Source organism: Electrona antarctica, assembly GCF_951216825.1.
Source record: "Electrona antarctica genome assembly, chromosome: 4".
Lineage (NCBI taxonomy): Eukaryota > Metazoa > Chordata > Actinopteri > Myctophiformes > Myctophidae > Electrona > Electrona antarctica.
Genome location: NC_136809.1, coordinates 12,760,736 through 12,785,735, shown reverse-complemented (window position 1 = coordinate 12,785,735; position 25,000 = coordinate 12,760,736). Strand labels below are relative to the sequence as shown.

The 25,000-nt window shown below is 41.9% G+C and overlaps 1 protein-coding gene across 2 annotated transcripts in view; it reads right to left on the bottom strand.

Moving 5' to 3' along the window:
- sorcs3a (sortilin related VPS10 domain containing receptor 3a) overlaps nucleotides 1-11,753 on the bottom strand; it is a 176,463-nt gene extending 164,710 nt beyond the window's left edge. Inside the window, exons 1-3 of one of the 2 annotated variants that reach the window (XM_079499904.1) lie at nucleotides 11,706-11,722; nucleotides 9,947-10,065; nucleotides 7,741-7,808 (exon numbers count right to left, since the gene is read on the bottom strand). The gene's annotated coding sequence lies outside the window, so the exon portion shown is untranslated. Of the gene's footprint in view, nucleotides 1-7,740; nucleotides 7,809-9,946; nucleotides 10,066-11,705 lie in introns of both variants that reach the window. The other variant, XM_079499905.1, reaches the window with a different exon arrangement.
- Between the last annotated feature and the right edge of the window lie 13,247 nt (nucleotides 11,754-25,000).

The window sequence follows — 25,000 nt, the reverse complement described above, 5'->3', positions numbered from 1 at the left end:
TCAAAACCTGTGTATTGGCTCCAAGTTTGCTGGCTCCTGGCAGCAGTGATTTTCAAACTCTATGTGCCCAGGGCACAAAGGGCAAGTCCAAATCTCAAGGCACACTTTCATAATGGCATAAACAGCCAATCTACAAATTCACAAGCTTGCATCGCTAGTTGCGACTGACGCCGAGTTATACTGACTGTAATAATTATGTGAGCTAAAATGTGATATATGTGGATGTCAACAAAAGCTTACTTTTAGTGTCTACGTGCAGGTGGTTAGTCGTTAGGTATACTCGGTACGAGGAATATCACATATATCTTTCTTTACTACTTGTCAGAATGGCAAGTAGTAAAGTACACACCAATGTCAGCGAGGGTCACAATACAATGAATGAATATTGAATAATACGGAATCGGAAAACGAAATCTCCCGCCAGACACAAGTATTGCACCCGCCAGGCCCCCACACATGCATGTAATTACGTAGCAAGGTGATATTATGACATGAATACAAGAGAGAAACACTTATGCCGAAACTATATCAGCATGACTGACAGCTAAATAATGAAACCATATGAGGCATAGGAACAACATACTGTAGCACCAGCATTACAATAAAATAACCAAAATAGGAATGTCAGGTTGAAAGTGGATACATTCTTTAGGGTATAGAAAATGTCTAAACAAGGTGTGTACTAGGTTGTAATTTGGACGAGCCCCCCCCGCTGCATTTCCAGTCAACCTCATCCTCCTTATATCTGACTAGCGCGCCAATACATTCCACCAATGCATCGTTCTTTAATATTCCCACAACGTAGGAGTGGAATGTCCTTGTTATCAATGTCTGTGTATTGGCTTATAGCTCAAGTTTGCTGGCTCGGAGCTGCTGGTAAATGTACAGCAGTGGTTTTCTGTACTGTACTGCATGTGCCCAAGGCACTCCACAGGGCAAGTCCAAATCTCAAGGCACACCTAGATTCATAGCATAAACAGCCAATCTAAAAGCTCACAAGTTTGCGTCAAATTCCCGGCCTGCCGTGAGCTACACTGACTACAATATGTGAGCTAAAAAGCATATAATAACCAGAACAGACCCCCGTTTTGGTTGAAATTGTTTGTTTAGGGTATAGAAAATGCAATAATACAATATGCCTCTATTGGGAAATTAGTACGAACAAAGTAGTGATATATGGTAACTTAACGTTATACAGTATATTGGGATTATAAAGAGGGGTTAATTATGTTTACGAGCATCCAAGACTTTCAAGAATGTTGCATCTTAAGTTTTATGGAAACAAAAACTTCCATAAATAGGGACTTTATATACAGTTAGTTTGTTTAAAAAAAATAAGAATTCAAGAGTGTGCAGTGCTCACCTTTCTTTTAACAGTCAAAATGCTGTCAAAATGACTGCCATCAGTCACACTATAGGTACAGGGTGTGCACTGTGCACCCTCCCTCAGTTCGGGTTCATTGACAATACACAAATGTATAACTGAGATTGTAACATTTAAATTGAATGTTGAATGTTGAAATTAAAACAACTATAAGCATGTGGATAATAATCTGTAAGGATTGTATTTGGAAACTGAATGTTCACAGAATAGGTTGCACAGTGATCGATCACTTTGATCATGCACTAGGAGTCATAGTTTATTTTGATCGACTCGACAAGGGAAATTCTTAGTCGACTAATATAGGAATCTGTAAACGAATGGGCTAATTTGTTTAATCGATCTGTAAAATTGTGTTTTCCACATACAGTACAACCATGAAGAGACTGGCCTTTTCTGGCTGGTGAGGTTGAAAACTGAACATTAGAATGTTGACTACGGACTATTGACCTATAGACTGGTTGAATTAAAGGGTTACATATCTAGATCTAGAGTCAACTTTCAAGAAATAATTTATTCAGCATTGAAACATAGCATTAAAAAATGACTAAGTAATAACAAAGACCAAAACGACCGATTAATCCATCAATTTTTAATGTCACCAAATATTAGACATTGTTTATTGTTTTATTATATTTTTTGACAACAGACAAATGAGAGGCTTATTAGCTTTTTGCCACTTGCCAGTGAACAATAAATGACTTGCCAGCATTGTCCTGTCAACTGCTGCATACATTATGTCACTACAGTCAGCTTGCTCAATTTTCTAATGAAGTAAAGTGAAATCGGTACTATTTAAACTCTGATTACTATTTTACTCAGTACTATTTTGATCGGTTCATGGATTGGTTATTTGTACACTCTCAGGGTTACAAACACTACTGTGTATGTTGTAAAAATGAAAATAAATACGTTGCCATCTACATTCCCTCGAGCTTCCATTGTGAATTAGTGGCTAATGTATGTAGGCCTATACATGCCAGACTCCCTACAACGATTGCATGGGAATACAATGTTGTTGTTGTTAGCATTAATTTACCCATGTCTTTTCATCTAGACCTTATATAGTACATGCTTGTCAACAATGAATCCTTTTTTCTTTTTGATAAATGCTCATCCACCAAGGGACAATTCTCAGGAGGCCAGCCGAGAGAGGCGGTATTGTTTTGCAGAGTTGATTTATCATCAGCAGCAAATAAGCATGCATGCAGCCTTCATTTTCCTTCTCTTACTACTATTGAGATATGAAGGGTCTTTGAATATAATATGCACAGCAAGTGACTAATCTTTGTCCATTGTTTAAGGTCAGGGTGTTCATTAAAATCGACAGGCTGACTGGGCAATACTTTGAGGTGTTGCCATTGTCTTGACCTTTGTGAAAAGTCAGCATCTGACTTGCCATTTAGGGCGTATTCCGAGGCAGCAATAAACATTCTCTGCGAGTCCTCATCTGTCCAAATCCCGTCACAGCTGTGATCTCAATTAGCAAGCCCCAGACAGACAAGGCCTGCACCAAAGCTGACATGAGGTAGCCACTTTCTCAGAACCGCCAGTTTGGCTGAACCGAGAAATCTGTTGATTTATAAAACAGCGTTCCACTTTAACCCTGTTCAATTTGCTTCCTCTTGCATCAACCTCCTTCCGCTCTTTGGTCTGTTACATCCCCCGGGTTCTCATTTGAACTAAGACAAATATCATCATTTCTGCCCCCATTTTGTCAGCATGTGGGTTGGAATGCCGAATCTCAGCAGCTATTGTCACAGTGATTAATTGGGACGTCCAGCTAAGACAGACGGATGCTCCCCCTCACTGCTCTGCTGCCTTTCCAGTGAGTGACAAGGCCAGGAGCGCTGCCAAGGCTCGTCTCAAACCTTGGGGATAGCCATGTTCTCACACACCAAAGACTAGTTACTGCCATTAATAACTACTCGACTGGCAGAATAATAGGATATCTTGGACATAATGCTACCTACGCTATGCTGTATGAGCTAATGCTCATGTGCATCATTTGAAGCTATCAAAGTTGTATGGTAGCCAAGTTTAAAATATACAGTAGCCTAATAAGATGTCATCTCTGACAACTAAGCAACATTCTGGTACAATTTGTTTAGAGTGTAAATAGTGGTTTAGGCTCTCTCAAATAAAATAACATTACATAATCCTTTTGCTTTACCGCATCGGATCTCAAAGTAAGATTAGCCACATTTAAATCTTGCAGCAATCTAGCTATCAGGGAACATTACTGGGAAAAGAAGGCTTGTGTACTTGAAACATGAATCGAAAGAAGTCTACATTTCCCAAAAGGAAATGCATTAATTACCTGCGCAAGCAGAGTGTGCAAGTACTGTGATCGGCTGGGTATGTATGTATGTCAGTGTACTCCACCGGCCAATGAGGCGATTGGCTTGGTATGTATGTACAGTATGTCGGTGTACTCCACCGGCCAATAAGGGACCACTGTTCTTGATGACGTAACTACAGTACGTTTCAAAGTTGGTATAAGGTCAGTAGGGGGATGTATGTGTGTGTGTGTATATGTATGTCAGGGTATGTATGTCGGTGTCCTCCAACAGCCAATAAGGGACCACCATTCTTGGTGACGTAACTAAGGTACGTTTCAAGGTTGGTTTAAGGTCAATAACGGGTCTAAAGGATTTAGAATAGCAGAGAGCTCTAGGACTCAGAGCAGCAGTCATACCCAGACAGCAGAGAGCTCTATAGGACTCAGAGCAGCAGTCATACCGAGACAGAGAGCTCTATAGGGACTCAAGAGAAGCAGTCGTACCCAGACAGCAGCGGAGAGCTTTAGGACTCAGAGCAGCAGTCGTACACAGCAGTAGTGAGCGCACTTCATGGCGCGGTCTGCTTGCACACAAGTAGGCCATTGTGTGCAAGGCGGCATCATCGAGAGAGAGAGAGAGAGAGAGAGAGTGCATTTCTAGTTTAATTCTGTCTTACCAGAAGCCGGGATACAACATATCTCCACTGGCAAAAACAAATAAATAAAGGGAGGGATATAAAAAATAAATAAATGAATAAAAGAAGAAGGGGGGATATAAAAGCAGTAGCATGGATTTCCAGTTCCCCTATTCCCCTCAACAAATCCAGCCCCTGCTGGTAGTATTAAAATCTCATGAATGACCACAGGAGGTGTACCGCGGCACTTTCCATCCAAACTACGCAATGGCTGGACCCCATTCAGACAAGTTCAGTCCCCTCGTCCCTCTGGCCTATAGCTCTTGATTCCTTGGGAAATCCCCATCGATGTTGCTTTTCTCGTGGCACAAAGTAGCCTATCAATCCAATCCATGAATAAAAATGCAGGTCAAGTTCACTATAGTGCACCATTGCAACAAATGATCAAAATGTCCCCCATAATGCAAAGTAATATGAATGCCTCCTGTCTCTACACTTCATAAAACAGAAACAGGTCCATTTGAGCAAGAAAGTGGTGTGACTAACATCTAAGGTCTGCCTCAATTCAGTGTGTTGCAGTACCCACTACCCTGTTAAACAAAGTGACTTGTAATGAAGTTTAAAACATCATTGCTCATTTGAGCTGAGGGTTTGACGGAAATGAGAAGAAAGTGGGATGCAGCCCTTAACTGTAAAATAAAAAAATAAACAAATCACAGCATTCTGAAAGTGACGTCAAATCAAAATGTAACTAAATAAGGACACAAAGGATTGAATGAAAAGAAAGAAAGAAAGAAAGACAGAAATAAAGAAAGAAAGAAAGAAAGAAAGAAAGAAAGAAAGAAGCAAGCAATCTAAAATAGCCCTCTTTGGAAATACTTGGCCTGGCCGTCTTCACAAAATGTGATGAGGTCATCACAAGTGGCTATGGCCGTTTTTAGCCCAAGGAGTGTTTTTCGTGCAAAACTAATGCTTGGAATGGATTCAGAATCATGAATAACCCCTAGTTTGAAATGTCACATGCTACTTAAAGCATAATTCAAATGTGAAATGTTTGCCTTCATCATCATCATTTTTCGACCGCGGTCGAGATCATGGATTCCACAATGCTACGCCAGACTTCCCGGTCCTTCATTGCCACCCCCAGTTCCTGCCTACTGAAGCACCGGTCCTTCATTGCCACCCCCAGTTCCTGCCTACTGAAGCATGTGTCCCTAGCGATGACATCAGGGAACGACAGCTTTCTACCTCTGGTCCGCCCTGAGGCAGGACTCCAGAGAAGAAGGGAAGATATAACCTCAGCTCTGTAGCAGTGGCCAGCAAACTGCGCTCTTCTGGATCGGACCAGTGAAGAAACACGGGGAAGGTTGCCGTATATTAGATTTGTCGATGGGTGGCTCTTCCAAGACAGATTTTGCGCTCTCTTTAGAAGGGGGGTGTAAGTGCCATCCAACCGATTCTCTTGTTTCTTTGAAAGTGTCCAAACTGTCCATGTCTCGGAGCCATAGAGTAGAATCGGCACAACGGTCGTCCTAAATATTTTTACTTTTAACATCTTACTAAACTGGGATGACCAGATCGTATGCATGCATTGCAGGCTGACTAGGCCATACCATTCCTAGTTTGAAAGTCCTTTTGGGAAGAAGATATATATGAACCCAAATACTTGTAGTCATCAACCCGTTTCAGAGGAGTGTTGTTAAGTGTTTGCCTTACTTATAGATTTTTCAAGGGTACCCCAACTTTCAACCCCTGAATTTACCATGATCCAAAATGTATATAATAATCAATTTTTAATATGTTATATTTGGATGACCCTAAGGATCCTAAAAAAACCTTGAACGATTGCTATTGCATTTTATTTTGGGACAAATCTTAGATCGACTGGACTATTTAGGTAAAATGGTATGCATGAGCTACAGATGGCCTGCCATTCCACAACAAGCAACATGAGGGCACATCTCAAAGACCTGCAACCAAATTAGCGTGGCCAGATGTCTGCATACAGTAAATCCATCCACACAGCCACGTCTTGAATCTTATTTGACAACGCCCTCCATGAACTAACTGTCTGCAGCACAACAAGTGGTGTGGGGTTCAGCGTCATTACTCCGACGGACCGGTGCATTATTCCACGTTGGTCTAGACGCCACGTGGTCGGACTAATGCGCCGTCAGAATCACGAGTGCACGGATCTCAAGTGGTGGAAAGTAGATTTTTTTTCAGAAGATTTTTAAGAGTTTGACTACTTTTACTTTGATACTTTGATGATACTAAGTATATTTTGATGCCAGTACTTTTGTACTTTTCGCCAAGTAACATTTTGAATACAGGCCTGACGAGTATTTTTATATTGTACCATAATCGCTACTTTTACTTAAAGAAATCTTGAGTACTTCTCCCACCACTGAGCACGACAAGCTGCTTGGAACACGACTACACAATGCAGAGTCAAACGTGATTTGACCATATGCCACACAAATGCAAAACATGTCACTGTTTTTTTTTTACCACTTGAACCCCATCCATATTTTGGTGGGGACACAAATAGCAGATCAACACATGACCTTGTAGATCAGGGGTTCTCAACGTTTTTGGCCGGGGACCCCCGGAAATGCTTTGGCAATGTCTCGGTACCCCCGCCCCCTCCCAATATAAATTGACTGCTACAATAACCTTAAACCATTTTGGGCGGGAACCCCTTTTGGTGTTTTAAGCATTGTTATAATTTAGCTATTGAAAAATAGCAGATCTACAAGCTCATAGCGTGCCACCAAGTGGCGCGCTACGAGCTTGTAGGTCTGCTATTTTTGAAAAATCGTGAAAATATATATATTTTTTAAAATCCTTTTTTTGAAAATAATTTGGGGACCCCCTAAAATAATTTGGCGACCCCTCGACCCACAGGTTGAGAGCCCCTGTTGTAGATCAGCTATCTTTGATATTTCGTGTAGACGGAGCAAAAAAAGCATTCCAATTACAGAGGCAACTCAGGTCTAGCTTACTGTACAAGTTAGTGTCGTTAGTGTCGAAGAGTCCTTGAGCAAGACTCAGAACCACCTAATTGCTCCCGATGTGGTGCCTTGCATAGTTGCCTCCGCCATCGGTGTATAAATGAGACACTAAAAGTGCCTTGGATAAAAGCGCTCTAGTCCAGCAGCGGGGGGCGTGGAGTGGGACATTTGGTATACAGTATATATTTTTTTTTTATTGGCCTAAAATATTGTCTGTATACACATTCATGAATCCACCTGCTGACCGGCTTTTCCCACTTTTAACCAAAAAAAAGCCTGTTGGCTGCCGGACTACTATATAAATGCAACATTTACCATATACCATTTAAGTCTAGACTGAGGGTTTAAGTGGATAAAAAAATCGTCAAACAAATTAGGTACACGATCTTGGGATGTGTGCTGTCAGAATCAAGTGTGCTTTTTACTCACCTCCACAGGGTACTCTCAGTCACACTGCCGATGTGAAAGTCATAAAGCTTGGTCAGGATCAGGATGACCTGCAAGGACACACAGGTTGAACATCAATGCTACAGTAATGCTACAGCCAGTGCTACAGTAGGACAAAACATTGTGCTGGCAGAACATTGTGCGGAGTCTTGCGCAATGTATCTCAAGTGGGGTCTCCCCTGCGGTTCCAAACCTTTTCTGGATTAGGGCCCACTTTTTAGCTAATTGTGTAGGAGGACATTGTTATTGCCTGCATCCAGACATTAGTAGCATGGCAGATTATAGATACTAAAGTCTGCCTGGACTATGTTCCCATGTGCTCATGGCAATTAAACTGGTATCTGAGACTTCAGAATGGCTTCAAACCTTTCAAAGCAACATACTGACAAAATATACTGAACCCGACCGTGGGGTCAAATAAGCACGGCAACTTTTCACAATAGGAACACTTTGTATTTGTGGTGATCACCAGCACTGTCAGTGCAGCACACAAAAAACTTCAACCAACTCAAATTGAAGAGCAGAAAACAAGACACGACCGGCACAGGGGGTCTGGCAGCCCGCAAGCGACAATCAATCACACTTCACACTTTTTTTTTGTAGCCTGTGTACAGTATGTGGGGGAAGAGACGTGACAAACAGAGAGAGCAGTGGGCCACAAGGCTGATAACTGTCCACTGTGGGCCTGATGGTCAACAAAAATATGTCTGGAAAGTAATGGTTTTCTGTGACTGCAATGGACGATAAACTTGCAGAAGTTATCAAGCATGTCAGTGTTACACATTTCAATGAATGACTGAGTCCGCATATCAGTGGGGTTTGATTTTAGAATTTGACTGGACATCACAGAACTGCAACAAGACAGTTAAGCACATAAAGTATTATTAAAACACTACTTTAGCCGGGGAATTCTTCAAAATAAAGGCGCTAGAGTGCCAGCAGATATGTGGGGGGAACGCCTTCCGTTCCCCCCACAAAACCGGGAGGCATAATCTTCCGTTCTTACAGTACCTCACGCTGGTCCCGCTAAAGTCTCTCTAGAAGCGTTTATATTCCAAACGAGATGCTTCCTGAAGTCAGAAATGAAGACAGAACATTGTCCTTTTGGTCAAAACCACGGAGAGCGCCCTAGATTTAGAGCTATGAGACATTCTAATCGGGTCGCAAACAAGGAAGTGAACGGCAGCGCGCATGAGGAAAAAAAAAAAGCCCTATACACGTCCAAGGCATCCTGCGGTTTTATTAGAAAGGACGTCTGTACACATCCTTAGCAAATATAGTGTTAAGACATGTTTCTGTCCAGCCCGCATCATTCACAATTAGTGGTGGAAAGTAACTAAGTAAATTTACTTAGTAGTAAGTACAATATTGAGGTACTTTACTGGAGTATTTCCAGTTTTATGTACTTTTACTTTACTTCTACTTAGCTGCACATCTCAGAGGCAAATATTGTACTTTTACTTCACTACATATTTGAAAACGTAACTAGTTACTCGTAGTTATTTTGCACATTTTGATTATTATTACAAAACATACATTACCCACTTCAGCCCTATACTGTACATTTCGGCCATTTGAAAATAGTCTATCTACAAGTTCACAATGCGTCGCATTGTGATCTTGTAGATCTGCCATTTAAAAAAGAAACTTGGGGCATTGGGAAATGGGGCATTCTGCATAATGACTCTACTTTAAGTAAATTTTGATGCCAATATATACTTTTGTTACTTTTACTCAAGTACATTTTGAATTCCAAACTTTTACTTGTAACGGAGTAGTTCTACATTGCAGTATTGATATTTTTACTTAAGTAAAACAATTGAGTACTTTTCCCACTGGTACTGTTCACAGTACTGTATTGGCTTCCTTGTTGACTGAATAACTGGATATAAACAGAATAATACATAAGAATACAGTATCACAGTTTCCAAAATAGCATATTATTACTATTACAATGGGTTGAGATTATTGAATTAATCACATCATAGAGGATAGAGCCACACAGTAGCAGATTGGGGCCTCTACAGTAAAGCTAGTATGTTAGCTTAGCTGCTAATTAAGCTCAACTGCTAAAGCAGGACATTATTACTATACCAAACATTGTGGAGACACAACTGACACACGTCCAACTTTTCCACTATCAAAATACCCCCTGGTGTCTAAGTTTCCACTTTATATGATATCTCACCTGCAACAAGACAGTAAACACAAACAATGTTTCTGTCCAGCATCACAAGGATGTTTTGGTTATTTGGCTTCCTTCCTTGTTGAATGACAGAATCCTGTCACTGGAGTGTGTAATGCCCCCTTGTGGCACAACAATATGACAAAAAAAAACTTCCAATATCATCTACTCAGGCTTATGTGAACACCCCAGACAGGGTTTAAGTTGCTTGATTCAGTATTTAGATATTTGATATTCAGTTTACCTGCCCCGCCCCCTTTCTATATAAAACCAAGTGTAACTTCAAACACCATTTTAACCATGATGGATCCTTTTTTCTGGTGGCTGAAATTGTCCTTCTATTACGTGAGGAGCTGTGTTTTTTCAATTACTGTTTTCATTCATTTTTAACAATACTTTTTAAAAAGAATCTCCTCCAGGAGGAGGCCGGAGGAGCAAAGAAATCTAAAGGAATTATTCAAAATAAATGAAAACAGTGAATGAAAAAACAAGGCCCCTCACATATTAGAAGGACAGTCACCAGAAAAAAGGACGGGTGTTTTTGATGAATCTATCATGGTTAACACTTTGAACGCCCATTCACGAGTTACCCGAGTTAACTGATAAAGACCTCTTTCCCTCCCAATCACGAGTTACACGAGTTGTGTTTTCATTGTTTTATTTGCCGTTTGATAACTTTTAAGAGATAATTAAGGTTTCCCTCGGACACTCTCGGATACATCAGACGTTTGGATCACTTCACGTGACCAGAGGAAAACCCCCCAAAACAACTTCTCAGGGCTTCTGGGAAGTGGAGGCACAATGCATCGGCTATGGGGTGTCATGGCAGCTTCCATGGCTGTTCCCCCTTGTTGTTGCTCGCGATGGTGGAATATTTAACGATGGCACTATTTTAAGGCAGATTTTCGTGAAATGGAGTTACAATCAAGACCGGGTGATTCTTCAAAGGTTAGTGGAAAAACTCCTGCAGTAATGCTATTTTGGCGATTGGGTTTGTATAGGAAGGGGGCAGGGCAGCTAAAATGAATATCAAATATCTAAATACAGAATCGAGCAACTTAAAAACTGTCTGGGGTGTTCACATGAGCCTGAGTAGACGATAAAATAACCAAAAGGTTTTTTTTAAAGTGAAATATCCCTTTAAATACACTAATGCATTCTCTTTTTAACTATTTAACTGGAAATCCGATGAACTCTACTAAGAACTTAAGAAGGAATGAATAATGAATGAAACAATAATGGGAAAAAAAGAACATGATGCACATGATGCTCTGGACAGAAGACTCTCCACTCTTCTATTGCTCTGATCAAACTCAATTTACAACATGAATATTCCTTCTGACTGCATTGAGTTTCAGCAAAAGCAAAACCTGGGGTTGCCAGGTTTATAGAAACAAGCGGCCAGGTCCACGAAAACAAGTCACAGAAATTGCCTTGAATATTTATGAAAACGTTTCAACAACACCAATCCTTTTAACAACATATTCATCTGAGGGCCCTTCACATGAACCATTGGTCAAGTCAACCACATCTCCCCTGCAAGTTACTTATATGAAAACAAGCCCAAGTCGCTTGTAATAGCCAGACATGGCAACATTGCCTTCCAGCGTGACACAACAGATACTTCTAATTCTTGACTTTACAGCCTTGTATAAGTATTATTAGGACCTACATATTGACTACAACAGCCAACAAGAATGCACACTGTGACACTACACTCTGTATCAAAGCCAGTGACCACTGTGATTATAAAAGAAACAACCTGAACTGAGAACAGCAAGAGCAACTGGACAGCAGTGGTTTCCTTGATTAATCCTGAGGACCCGACGTGAACATCTACTTGCTTCCAATCTAACGAAAAACAATCTAATGGACGTCTGCTGACTCTGCTCTGCTGTGAACTGGTAATGTGTAAAATGACTGTTTGAAAATCTGTCACACAGTTAGGCACAGAGCGGCAAACTGCTTTGTTCAGTTCACACGTGTGTATGTGGCAGACAGCTCCGCCCACAGAGGTTGTCGTATTTAAAAAAATATATAGAGGGGGAGGTGCGTGTGTGCGTGCAATAGTAATACGTCACACTATCAGTGTTTATATCATTGGCCCGTTTGACTGTCAAGGGTTCAGCCTCCAGGAAGAAACCCTAAATACAAAGTTATTACACCATTGCACATAAAAACGACTCCAGGGTGTCTAATGAACTACTGTCACCTCATAAAAACTGGAAAATACACAAATTGTGGCACTCCATCTTTAAGGAAACTGGAATTCAGCGATGTAATTTCAGACTTTTCAGCTCGAAAAGCAAGAAATTAGAGATTCCGAATCAAAGCCAACACTGTTACTTCACTACTGTTTGAGAAAATGAACTCTCAGATTTTAAGAGTTCATACCAATTATAATAATTTCACCAAGCGCAGCTAATAATGCATGGAAACGAAACACATTGAGCTTGTATATAAAAAATAAAATAAAAATGTTTCAAAATGTTCACCTACAGAATAATAGCATGGCCAAAATAGAGACAGTAGGTTGAAAGTGGTACTGAGGGGGCACGGTGGTACAGTCATTAGTGCTGTCGCCTCACAGCTAGAAGGTCCTTGGTTCGATTCCCGCTGGGGACTCTGTGGGTGCTGGGGGTGTTTTCTCCTCCGCATCATCAGTGCCCATACCTGACGAAAGGCGAAAGGGCCTTTCTGTGTGGAGTTTGCATGTTCTCCCCTTGTCCCCTAGGGTAGTAGGTACCCTCAGAAAAAACATGCAGTAATCCTGGTCTCTAAACTACCTCTCCCTGGCCAGCCGGGGCGTCTGATGGAGGGGAAAGGAACTTGTCGGAATAACGTGTTCCTTCCACGCGCTACGTCTGGCCGGGGAAACTCTCCCCTGTCAGGTGAAAAGAAGCAGCTTGGACTCCTCATGCATAGAAGGGAGCATGAGGTCAGTCCGCTGTCCCCCCAGGTCGGCAGAGGAAGTGTAGTGCCCAGGATTACATTCGATAATTGACACATGGGTGAAAAAAATGGCTTGCACAAACGTAGGATAAAAATGTAAGAGGAAAGTGGTACTGACTGCATACGTGCCGATATCGATGTCATCAAAAAAGTCAAATAATGGCCCATATATATAGCATCCAGACAGATATATCGGACGGGCTCTAAACAACCCACATTATGCTTGTGTTGAACAGACGAAGACAGATGGGGGAGATGCAAACATGAAATGGAGATGGAAAAAAAAAACTGGTTCATTGCATGTTACCATCTGGTTAGCAGCAACATCTACGACTGACATTCACCTCAGGGTTATGGAGTGGAAGCAGAGGCCGGCCCTGAAATGTGTTAAACAAATGCAAAAACATGGAAAAGAGACCTGTGTGTGTGAACCTGCAGTTATTTAGCATTAATCACACACATGCAACACACTGAGGAACAGGTGCTTTTACATTATTGATGTTGTTTTCATATTTCAGTCGCCATGTTGTTTCATTGGTTTTGCTTCCTCGTAAATATTTACCCGAATATAAGGCTGTTATACTCCTCCTCGCTTGTATCTCCACTCCTCTCACAATAGGCCTATTATTATGCATATTATGCATCTATTAAAACAACATGACAAGCTGCATTTGAGTCCGCTTGGCTGGGAGGTGATTCAGTCAGTCTTGCCTTGGCCTCGTCTGACGGGCACCAACAGTCAGGATAAGCAATCTATACACAGCAGAGATGGAACCAGCACTCTGACACCCTTGTGCCCCTATGGTCCTCATGTCCACATGAGCCTCTTACCCATTTAGTCTTCCGCAACCTTTCACCCGTGGCCACCCCAGCATGCATAGCTCTGACTACAGACATGCAGGCTCCTGCCAGACAGCCTTTGAATGGCTGTGGGTACAGTGGATGTGTCACACAGCCCATGGGCTCCTACTACCATTTGTGAGCATATGGCTTAGGCCAAGCAATATTTCACTGGCAGAAGGCTATGTTGAAATGGTATAACATTGCATTCTCTCTTTTTTTTGCCATGCTGGCTGAATATAGATTGGCACAGGACTGAAAAACATATTTAGGGATTTGTTTTATTTCTCTGTAAGTCAGTTATCTGTATTATTAATTTGTTTTTGGATAAGGAAAAAAAAAGCTTGGCAAATGGCATGCACGACTTGCACGTCTATCGTTTATCAAATAAGATAAAACAAATATCTGTGAGAGTATAAGTGTACAAATGGAACTAAATTAAGTGTCCAGCATTTGTACTCTCTCAGAGCTACAGTAATACTGTACTGGTTCATAGAATGTTGAAATACATTTACTGAGAAGAAGTACAACGAGGATATGGATAATCCACCGAGTTTATGGATAATCCACCGAGTTTATAGACCTATTAGTGTTTACAATGTGTCCGAAATCATCCTGACTTCATAGTCTAACCTTATACTTCATCACAATATTGTCTACATAATTATTTGACAATATATAACATGACTATTATAACATTTATATTCTCCTTACTGCATTCACAGCATGTACACAGCTATCCAGTATACTGCACTAGTAGGCCTATAGACTGTACATGTCAGATACAGTATGGTGAGGTGACAAACAAAGATGAATGCAGATGGTACTGGCGTGATGCAATTAACACAATCAACATCCTATCATGCTTCTGCATCTTAAGAAATGCTGAGCAGGCCCATCTGACTTCGATTATATATCAGGATAGCAAGAGAGAACGATCTAGGCCTAAGTGACTATGAAAGAGGGTTCATTATTGGGGCAGGAGCTTGAGTCACAAAAACCGCTCAACTGGCTAGTGTTTCAATAGGAACAATGGCCAGATCTGCATTCGGATCTATGGGAAAGACATCAGTAAACAGGCTTGGTGCACAATCGATGGCCGGGATGCTCGTGCATTAGTGCGATACGCAAGGACAAGCAGAAGAGAAACTCTTCTTTAGGTAACTGAGAATGTCAATACAGGGTGTGTCGTCACACTGCGTCAGCAAGAACAGTCTGTCGACAAATACATAGAGAGTGATATTACTGTAAAGCCCTCATTACAGAGACCAATGCACATTTGAGAGTTCAGTGGCGCAAGCCTCAAAGGCCACTGGTCAACAGAGATGTGGGATAAAGTGATAAGGTCACATGAGTGATCCTTTGCCATTTTCTCATCCAGAATGACAATGCTCCCATCCGCAGGGCGCGAGGGATCACTGAACGATGTGATGTATATGAAAGTGAATCATATGCTATATGGCCTTCACAGTCACACCATGAGATTGTGGACCAAAGCGTTATAGGCAGCACCAAATTAAATAAAACACCAAGCATTCGGAAATAGGCAATATACAAGCTCACCTATTTCTGAACCAATTTGTATGTTTTTGTTTTGATCATTTTGTCAAGTTTTGAATGAGTATTTTTATATTATGCTATTGCTACTTTTACTAAACCCCTTAAAACTGGCAAAGCATCTGTTTGATTATTTGAGTTGGGCTATTCAAAAACAGCAGATATACAACCTCACAGCACGTCATTTCGTTCCGCGCTGCGAACTTGTACATTCAAAATCTTGAAAGTGTGAGAACTTCTGATTTAGAAGGCATTTCTAGAATTGGCCTCAGATCTTAGCGAGTTACGTAAAAATAAATCTGATTACTTGTTCCACCGCTTGGTTTCTTTGGGTATGCTACACTGAGTCTCCGCCTTTTGGAAACCCCAATTGACCTGCAATTACTGTGATAAAATGTCACACTACACCCTCAACACCCTTGTTGCCTTAGCAATTAACCAACTGTGGTGAAAACATATCATTAGCATAACAAAATGTCTCATGTCCACAAAGAAGACCAAGGGAAGGCGCCACACGCACGCACGCACACACACCATTCTGAATATTGATTTCACTCAGTGTGGTAATGACAGAGCTAATGACATGCCTGCACCTCATGGTGCAATAGTTTAATTATATTAGGGAATAGCTGAATAGCTGCATGTCTACCGTAACGGTCAAAATGTGGAGGACTGTGGTGCATAGAATGGCCACCAATTAAATATGATTTAATGTGGGGATTAGTAAACAACTGGTTAAGTCCCATGGGGGAGTGAGAGTGAGCTGCAAAGTCTTGGTTATTGAATTAACTCTTCATCGGAAATGAGACAGTGACACATGAATCGCTGATGGATAGCAGTATTACGGTTATTATTTAGTAAAAACTACTAGAATTTAATAAAAGAATGCCCCCAAAGGAGTGGGGACCATATTGTTCCTGTGATGCAATGTGATAGATGTTTAAATGTTTGAAACGAAACAAATTATTCTCGCCTATAATGACATGCCCAAAATAGGGACGCCAGGTTGACAGTGTCCTATGTGCAGTAGCAATATATACTGTATATATATATATATATATATATATATATATATATATATTTTGTCATTTTATAATAAATATCTGAAGGTTTTCAGAAACTTTTTAGAATCGGCCTCAGTCCTAAATCAAATGGGTTAAGGGCCGATTCATACTCCTATTTTACCGCTGTTTCGGCGCTGTAGTGCCGAAATTATTTCGGTTCGTCCGAAATTTTCAGTAGCACCGAAGAGCCGACTTTAGGACGGTACCCGCCCCCCCCCCGAACCTCAAATGACGTCACATTGTAGGCTCTACAGAGCCGAACCGACTTTTATTCGGCTGTAAAATAGGAGTATGAATCGGCCCTAAGAATAAAATAGAGTCTGCGCACCAATTTCAGCGGCAGACTGCTGTGAGTGCTGTCGCTTTGGCATGGGATCAACTTTGACCAAGAAATGCACAATGAAAAACAGGTATGGACAGGGTTCATGGCCATGGACAGGGTTCATGGCCATATATACTGTACAGTAGCGTGCCTTGGAGACGTGACTAGACGTGATATATGGGGACATACAGTTGGGTGCCACCGATATTGTCCCTTATCATTTGACCCATTTAGGCCTGACCTCAACATTTTAAAAAATCCTTCTAAATCCCTAGTTTTCTGAAATAAATATTTTCACGATTTTTCAAAAATAGCAGACCTACAAGCTCGAGCTTGTAGATCTGCTATTTTTCAATAGCTAAATTATAACAATGTTTAAAACACCAAAAGGGGTTCCCGCCCAAAATGGGTTAACTGTCCTTTTGCGCAGATCACGCAAACCTCAGCAAAAAGAAAAGGACAATATCGATGGCCTCCAACTGTATGGGATTAATATTGATAACATGCAGGGATCTTCATCCCTGATGATGGCACCATATATCGTTGCATGTGTGTGCGCGCATTCTCCTGAAAAATCTTTGGACGGACAGCACGCGTGGTACCGCGTGCAATGACCAATGGGTGCATGTTCAGACTAACGGGACTTCGGATCTATGGGCAGTTCCCACACTGTTGGACAGTGGGACAGAGTTCAGCCGGGGACAGTCACATTCAGAGCCAAAAACCAGAAGCAGTGAAAGAGACAGAGTGCAACGGCCAAACACCAGGTTGGTTGACATGAAAATGGCAGCTGGAGCAGCCGATCGCTATTCAAAATTGATTAAGCTTCTGCGCCTTTCACCGATGTGTAAACAACCCGGCAATTATGCTGTCAAGTGGAGGGCGTTGGGGGTGTGGTGGATCAACTACTGAAAAAGCAAAATCCTTTTTCAGGATTTCAGCTGAAGCTATGGAAGCTAGTGGCGAAGTGGATTTATAACGTTTTGAAATGGGCGATTACAATTTATGGGTAAAGAGAAAGAGAGGGGAGAGAGGAGGCAGGCATGGATGGGGGGGCAGAGAGACAGTGAAAGAAAGAGGGCATCCAACATATGGCTACTGTACCTAGTCCATAAGTGAGTGTGTCAGCTTCTTTTTCCTTTCAACAATTTGAGACAGAGAGTGTTACAGAGTGGAGAGAGTGGGGGGGGGGAGGGGGGGGCGAGTGAGAGAGAGAGAGAGAGATAGCAATACAGTGCAGTATACGTGTGCAGCGACACATAATTGCTTGTGCTTCACTGCATGTCACTTCATATTTACTCCCATCGCTTTGTGCCTAAATGCGAAAAACAGTGACCTTCAATGCATTGTAGTCTGAGCTGCGTGGAGTCTGTGCCACTCACAGGCATGGGCCACTGTGTCTGTGTTCCCTGGACTGTAACAGAGTTGGCCTTGCAGCTACAGTATAGGAAAATGGTGGCCCACAAAGTACTAGAATGTCATGCTTCCATGTCAGCCTGAAATAATGTGAGGGAGCGGGGAGCGTCGAGCGGAAAGGAAAGGAAAGCATCGCACTACTACAGGATCTGGAACGGGGCTTGTAGCACTAGTCTCTTTGACATGCTGTGAGTTAGGAGCAGTTAGAGAAGCCGGTTGTCAAAATCACTGCGTGGTAAAGAGTGGATCATCAGACAATAGACAGGGACATACATACACATGTATTCAATTTTATATATTGACCTTTGGGAAGAGCATGCTCTCTTTTGCAAGGACGCCCTGAGTACATGATCGCATGCACAATGTACAAAAAACAACAAACAATTTACATAGGGTGAAATATAGTGAGCAATATAAAATAAAAACATCATAATGCTAATGCACAGGGGCTACAAAAAAACAGTAGTGCCTTAAATGACTCTATAGAGACCAGTTTGTCCAGTCCTGGATTTGAATGCCTGCAATGCACACACACACACACACACACACACACACACACACACACACACACACACACACACACACACACACACTCTCACACACACACACAGACACTCGCGTGTGTGCGTGTGCGCGCGCGCCAACATGCGAAAAAGCCACTTATACACGCCATAAGCCCTCCAGGAATACTTCATAATTATCCTCATGCAGGCTAAAGCCCAGCTTTCTGAACATTACTGCAAATTATGTCTGAACTAAATAAATACTTCTCCCCCCATTCCCGTTTAAATGGATGCAATAACTTGATGAAAAGAAGCAAATGAAGATGTGCGATGTTGTGGAAGTCTATTAACACTGCAGTCCACCAGTATACAGTATAATGCTAGTATGCTACTGTAGCTGCAGACTTGTTATTGCGTGGGCAACACAAGGGAGATGGTGCTAGCGCGCTGCTTCTGGGCATAATTTAGTCTTATCTCCCGTTTTACCCCATTTCCTCCCCAATTCAGGTAGTGGTTTCCATGTTCCCCATCTGCACTGTGGTTCCCCCGTCACTGCCAACCCCCCCGCTATGTCGGCCTGCGGAGGGTGTCGACAAGCGCGCACGCCTCCTCCGACACGCATGGGGTCGTCGCCCGTCAGGCGCCTCTTTTCTCATGACAGCGAGGAGGTTTCACCGGGGAGAGCACAACATGTGTGGAGGTGCCGCACGCTATATCTGCCCTCCCCTGCTGAACAGGTGCCCGTGAGCAAGCAGCATGGAGCCGCTAAGGCAGAGACAAGGACGTGATCCCACAGCCCGCCCGCCCGCCCGCCCACCTCCCACTGCCAGCTGTGACTGCATGGCGGAGCGGCCGGCCAAGCCGGAGGCACCGCTGCTGGGGCCTCTCTGCTCTGCGCTGTGAGACTGCATGGACAGCATGCAGTTCTATTGCTCCTGTGCCTCCCTGCAGTAGCTACTGTCTGTCTGTCTGTCTGTCTGTCTGTCCGCTTCAATTTCTCTCTCTCTCTCTCTCTCTCTCTCTCTCTCTCTCTCTCTCTCTCTCTCTCTCTCACTCACTGTTATTTTTCTTCATAGTCCCTCGTTTCGCTGTTCCTCCCTGGAGAAAATCCTCGCATTTGCTCCGTCCCTCATGCCCCCCAACCCCCCCGCCCCCCAATTGCCCGTTGCTCCCCCCCTCTCATTCTCTGCAGCCATTCTTCACTATATACCATTATACGCTGCCATTTCATAGTCCTCCCTGCAACTAAAGCCCTTTATCTCTGTTTATTTGTGGCTTTCCCCCCTGGTCTCCCATCACATCCACCCTCCCCTCCTTCTCTCTGTTGTTTTTCCATGCTTCATGGGCCAGAATGATGTCCAATACACCCCCAACCCCGTAACCTGTTTTAACCCCAGCCCCGTAACCTATATGCTCTCAAACGCTTTCATTTCAAGGACCCCCGGTTTGTTTTTTTATCAATCGATTGATTTGATTTGTATTTCACAGTATGTACTGTATAAGGGGTACATTTCAAACGAAAGCACAAGTCAATACAAAAAAAACGCTACTTTGTTGACGAAACCATGAAAAGCACTAAGACTTGTTTACATCAGGGTCCTCCATTTGCAATTAATCAGAACATTTAAAGACGTACAAATATACACTTCTATGGAAAAAAAGGAAATCATCATATAAAGAAAGTAAAAAAGGTACAGTGTACAGTACATGTACAGTATGGGAAAAAAGGGGTGGGTGGAGGGAACTCAGATTTTGTATTACGGGGGCCAGTTTCAAATTGCAGTCGTAGGTGCTCTTTGAGAGCGGCTTTGAAGGAGTCAAGGGATTCACATATCTTAATGGTTGTTGGTAGGGCATTCCACATTTTAGTGGCATAGGAGCGAAATTAATGTAATTCCTTGTTTGACCCATTGCAAGATGCTGTACTCCATCGTCAACCCTAAGCTATTCCAGCCTGTCAAAATGGTATGCTTTAGGCCACCGCCAGCACACAGACCTCCATAACTCAGAGAGTGCAGTGCACACTGCACACATTGAACCAATTGGACCATTTGGTTTTAGGGCTATTTTCGTTATTTCTGTCTGTCTGTCTGTCTGTCTGTCTGTCTGTCTGTCTGTCTGTCTGTCTGTCTGTCTGTCTGTCTGTCTGTCTGTCTGTCTGTCTGTCTGTCTGTCTGTCTGTCTGTCTGTCTGTCTGTCTGTCTGTCTGTCTGTCTGCTTCAATTTCTCTCTCTCTCTCTCTCTCTCTCTCTCTCTCTCTCTCTCTCTCTCTCTCTCTCTCTCTCTCTCTCTCTCTCTCTCTCCGATCCATTCCTTAAAGCAGATGGGAGTAGACGAGTTATACTCGTGCCTTGAGGATCCCTTAATTAAAATCAATGTAAATGCACTGAATGCTCGTTAAACTAGAATGGAGGTACTTATTGGTTTGAGTTCTAATTATATCTGGGAAGAGTGCAATGACTATGACCCTCACTTAAATTATCCCAGCCATTGGCTTCTGACTGGGACCAGCGGTATCCAGGTAATGTAACACTTGCACAGACGGTGCAATCCAAGCACTGAAATTGTCCAAACCAACTGAGCCAAATTAACAGTCAAGTCAAGTAGCATATCGTTGATTTGTTGCTGTCGGGAGGAAACCTCCTAACTCCATTTTTTTGATTTTTCTTTTTGCACAAATCAGTGCTATTGCACACTCTTTACGTCTGTGTGTTGTTTCGGAAATATTGAAGTAGAGTACCAATGAAAAAAACGCGTTGGACAAAACCTCTTAACTCCATTGGACCCTGGAGTTAGGTGGTCTCTTCCCGACAGCATGCAGAGATATGCTACTTGACTTGACTGATTGGCTCAGTTTGGCTGATATCAGAGGTAATCTTCAAAATGACCTTTCATTTTGAAGATTACCTCTGATATCAGCCAAAGGTTGAGCACAGAGTGCTTGTGGACATCTCTCTTCATCTAGCTCATCCTTGGATGAGTACTCCAGTGGCGTTTACAGTCATCTCCATCCTATACATACATAGATGTTTCAAATATAGCTGATGTATAGGGTTGCTTCAAATGGTTCAACTGATTTTGATGCCATATTATCTCTAACTAACTACGTTTGTCTATTTGAACATGTATCATTAAACGGACGGCATAAACTGTATTGGATGTTATTTGTGGTTCAAATAGGATTATTTTGTGGGGGTCCCCGGTTCAAATAGGATTATTTTGTGGGGTCCCCGGTTCAAATAGGATTATTTTGTGGGGGTCCCCGGTTCAAATAGGATTATTTTGTGGGGGTCCCCGGTTCAAATAGTATTATTTTGTGGGGGTCCCCGGTTCAAATAGGATTATTTTGTGGGGGTCCCCGGTTCAAATAGGATTATTTTGTGGGGGTACCCGGTTCAAATAGGATTATTTTGTGGGGGTCCCCGGTTCAAATAGGATTATTTTGTGGGGGTCCCCGGTTCAAATAGGATTATTTTGTGGGGGTCCCCGGTTCAAATAGGATTATTTTGTGGGGGTCCCCGGTTCAAATAGGATTATTTTGTGGGGGTCCCCGGTTCAAATAGGATTATTTTGTGGGGGTCCCCGGTTCAAATAGGATTATTTTGTGGGGGTCCCCGGTTCAAATAGGATTATTTTGTGGGGTCCCCGGTTCAAATAGGATTATTTTGTGGGGTCCCCGGTTCAAATACACTCAAATTCAGTAGTGTCAAATATTTATCCATTTGAAAATTTAACCCCAAGAGAGTACAAATGGACGACTAATGGTCTAAGGATTTTACTGTGTATATATGGTTTAAGTACCTGTGGTCACATGTGCTTCAGTTTGGTGTGTGGAAAATGGAAATCAACAGGACTGCATGATCAATAGCAGCTAGGGCACAATGGTTAGGCAACGCACAGTGGCGTGCACAGATAGACACTAGGGGGTGCTAGAGCACCCCCTGCCCTTTTGGCAATGTGCCCTTTTGAAAAAAAAAGAAAAAAAAACTTTTTTTTCCTTCTTTTTTTTTTGATTTTTCAAAAATAGCAGACCTACAAGTTCATAGCGCGCCACTCGGTGGCGCGCTATGAACTTGTAGATCTGCTATTTTTCAATAGCTAAAGCATAACATAATGCTAACACCAAAAGGGGTTCCCGCCCAAAATGGATTAAGGCAACCGGCCGGTTCCACGCGCTGCACAAGGTGCCCTTTTTTAACTTGAGCACCTGCCCCTCTAAATGTCTGTGCACGCCACTGATGCCATTTGAAAAGTGTGTGAGATAATGAAGGAAAAACATGATTTGGGGCACACATAGTAGACTATTGAAAATGTCATTTGCAAATTGTCACTCTCTGGTGCGGAAACCTCATATGTCCAAAATGGTTACTTTTCAGGATTCAAATTCTAAAATAGCAAAAGTTGCAGCTCATTTCCTCCTTTTCTAAACATGTTGTTCATCACTTCATTATGAACAACATTTCAAATTTCTAAAAAAAAAAATATATATTATTATTTTTTATATATCGATATTTTAATAATCAATATCGATTATTTATCGCGGGAGGACGTATCGATATATATCGATATTTCAGCACACCCCTACTAAACAAGCTCATTTGCACCACATTTCGGTGCTATACTTTTTAGGCTTTTGTGTGACGCTGTCTGTAGTATATGGTCATGTGGAGATGTAACAAAAAAAAGAAAAAAAAGAAAAGTAAAAATATGGTGATAGGAGATTTCTGCTGGACAGCAACAGAATGTTACCATAACAACAACCAGAGCTCAACAGTTTTATAACAGCCTGAAGAAACATTGTGCTGTCTGACTCGATCTGGCACAGAGCAATTTTACATTTACCTTTTCCTTTTCAAGGAAACTGAAGAGAAAGAAAATGACCTGTTTCAATTAATCCAATGTAGTTATTCACTGACATTCACAAGCTCTTGTTTAATACTTTTAATATAAAACCTAGAGACAGACTTAACCACTTTCACTTACAAAAAAAGAAAAAAAGAACGCGTGTCACATCATGATATGTGTTGTGAGCTTGTAGATCGTCTATTTTTTGCTACTTGTGTGTGACATTAGCTTAATTTAGCAAAAGCAAAACGTCAAAATACTGAGATAGTAGTTTCTGCCCGACAGTAACGATATGTTCACTGGTGGTTAAGGTTATTTAACAATGTGAGACAGGGTCTGATAGAATGTGACGCAAGTAGGGCAGCTAGGATGTGTGTGTGTGTTTTCTTTTGCACAGATTATGAAGACTGTAAGCTACTAAGCTTATGAAGTGTCATACATTGAAAACTGTTTATACTTAAAGTCCACATGTCCAACGTGGTTTAAATCAACAAATGGCAGGATCCCCCCCACCTGCCAAAAAAGCCTTCACACCTTGTTCTTTGCTCTGTTTGCCCGCACATCCTAGGAATTATTCATACTTTTGATTCACCAGATGACCAGACATCTATGGTGCTGCTGTGTGCAACAGACCTTAGTAAAACGGTATTTTAAATACCGGTATAAGTAAAAAAAAGAATTAGTGAGCACAGACTGGCTGATCAGAAAATGCCTTGCATTTACTAATGCCACACAGCTAAGACATTGACCACTTAAAACGTAATGAATGAATGAATGAATGAATGCATGAATGAATGAATGAATGAATGAATGAATGAATGAATGAATGAATGAATGAAATGTTTCATGTCTTCAAGTTTTCCACACATTCTAGAATCATCGCAGCCACCGTGGGAGAAAAAAGGAAAACAACAATTATGGACAAAGAAATGGAAATTTTGGTTCATTAAAATACCATTAAAATACGTATGTAACGATGAGTGGTACACAGTAAAATCTTGAACGTTCATTTAACTCAGAGAGAGTACATGTAACCAAATGTACCCGTACGATAGAGGGTCCATTTGGTTACATTTGTACACTTTCGGAGTTACAGACGGATAAAGTAACCCTTAGGATTTTACAGCAGTTGCCCCAGCTCTTATCCATCAGAGAAGCTCGGACCAAAGGGTCATGCAAATGCATTCCTCTTCTTCAGGGATGCATACATTTCCATGGAAAACTAACCCTCGCAAGGTGCAGAGGCTTTGGCAAATTCAACGGGATGTACTATAATTGACTAATATGGTAATATACCACCCTTATTTTTTCCCTGATACCGTATGCCGTACACATGCGCAATCCTGCGAGGATCGCGCCCCTTTGCCCTTTCTCTAAGAGATACTTGGCAAGCTGCTCCAATGATATGAATTAGATTCTATAAGTATAAGCCCTGTCTGGCCTATACTGCATTAGCAATATCCTGTTATTGTCACGTACATAAATGACGTACCTACTATTACTACTTTCAAATGCTCCCCAGTGGTCTAATCTTTGCATTTTCCAGTGTGACACGTTG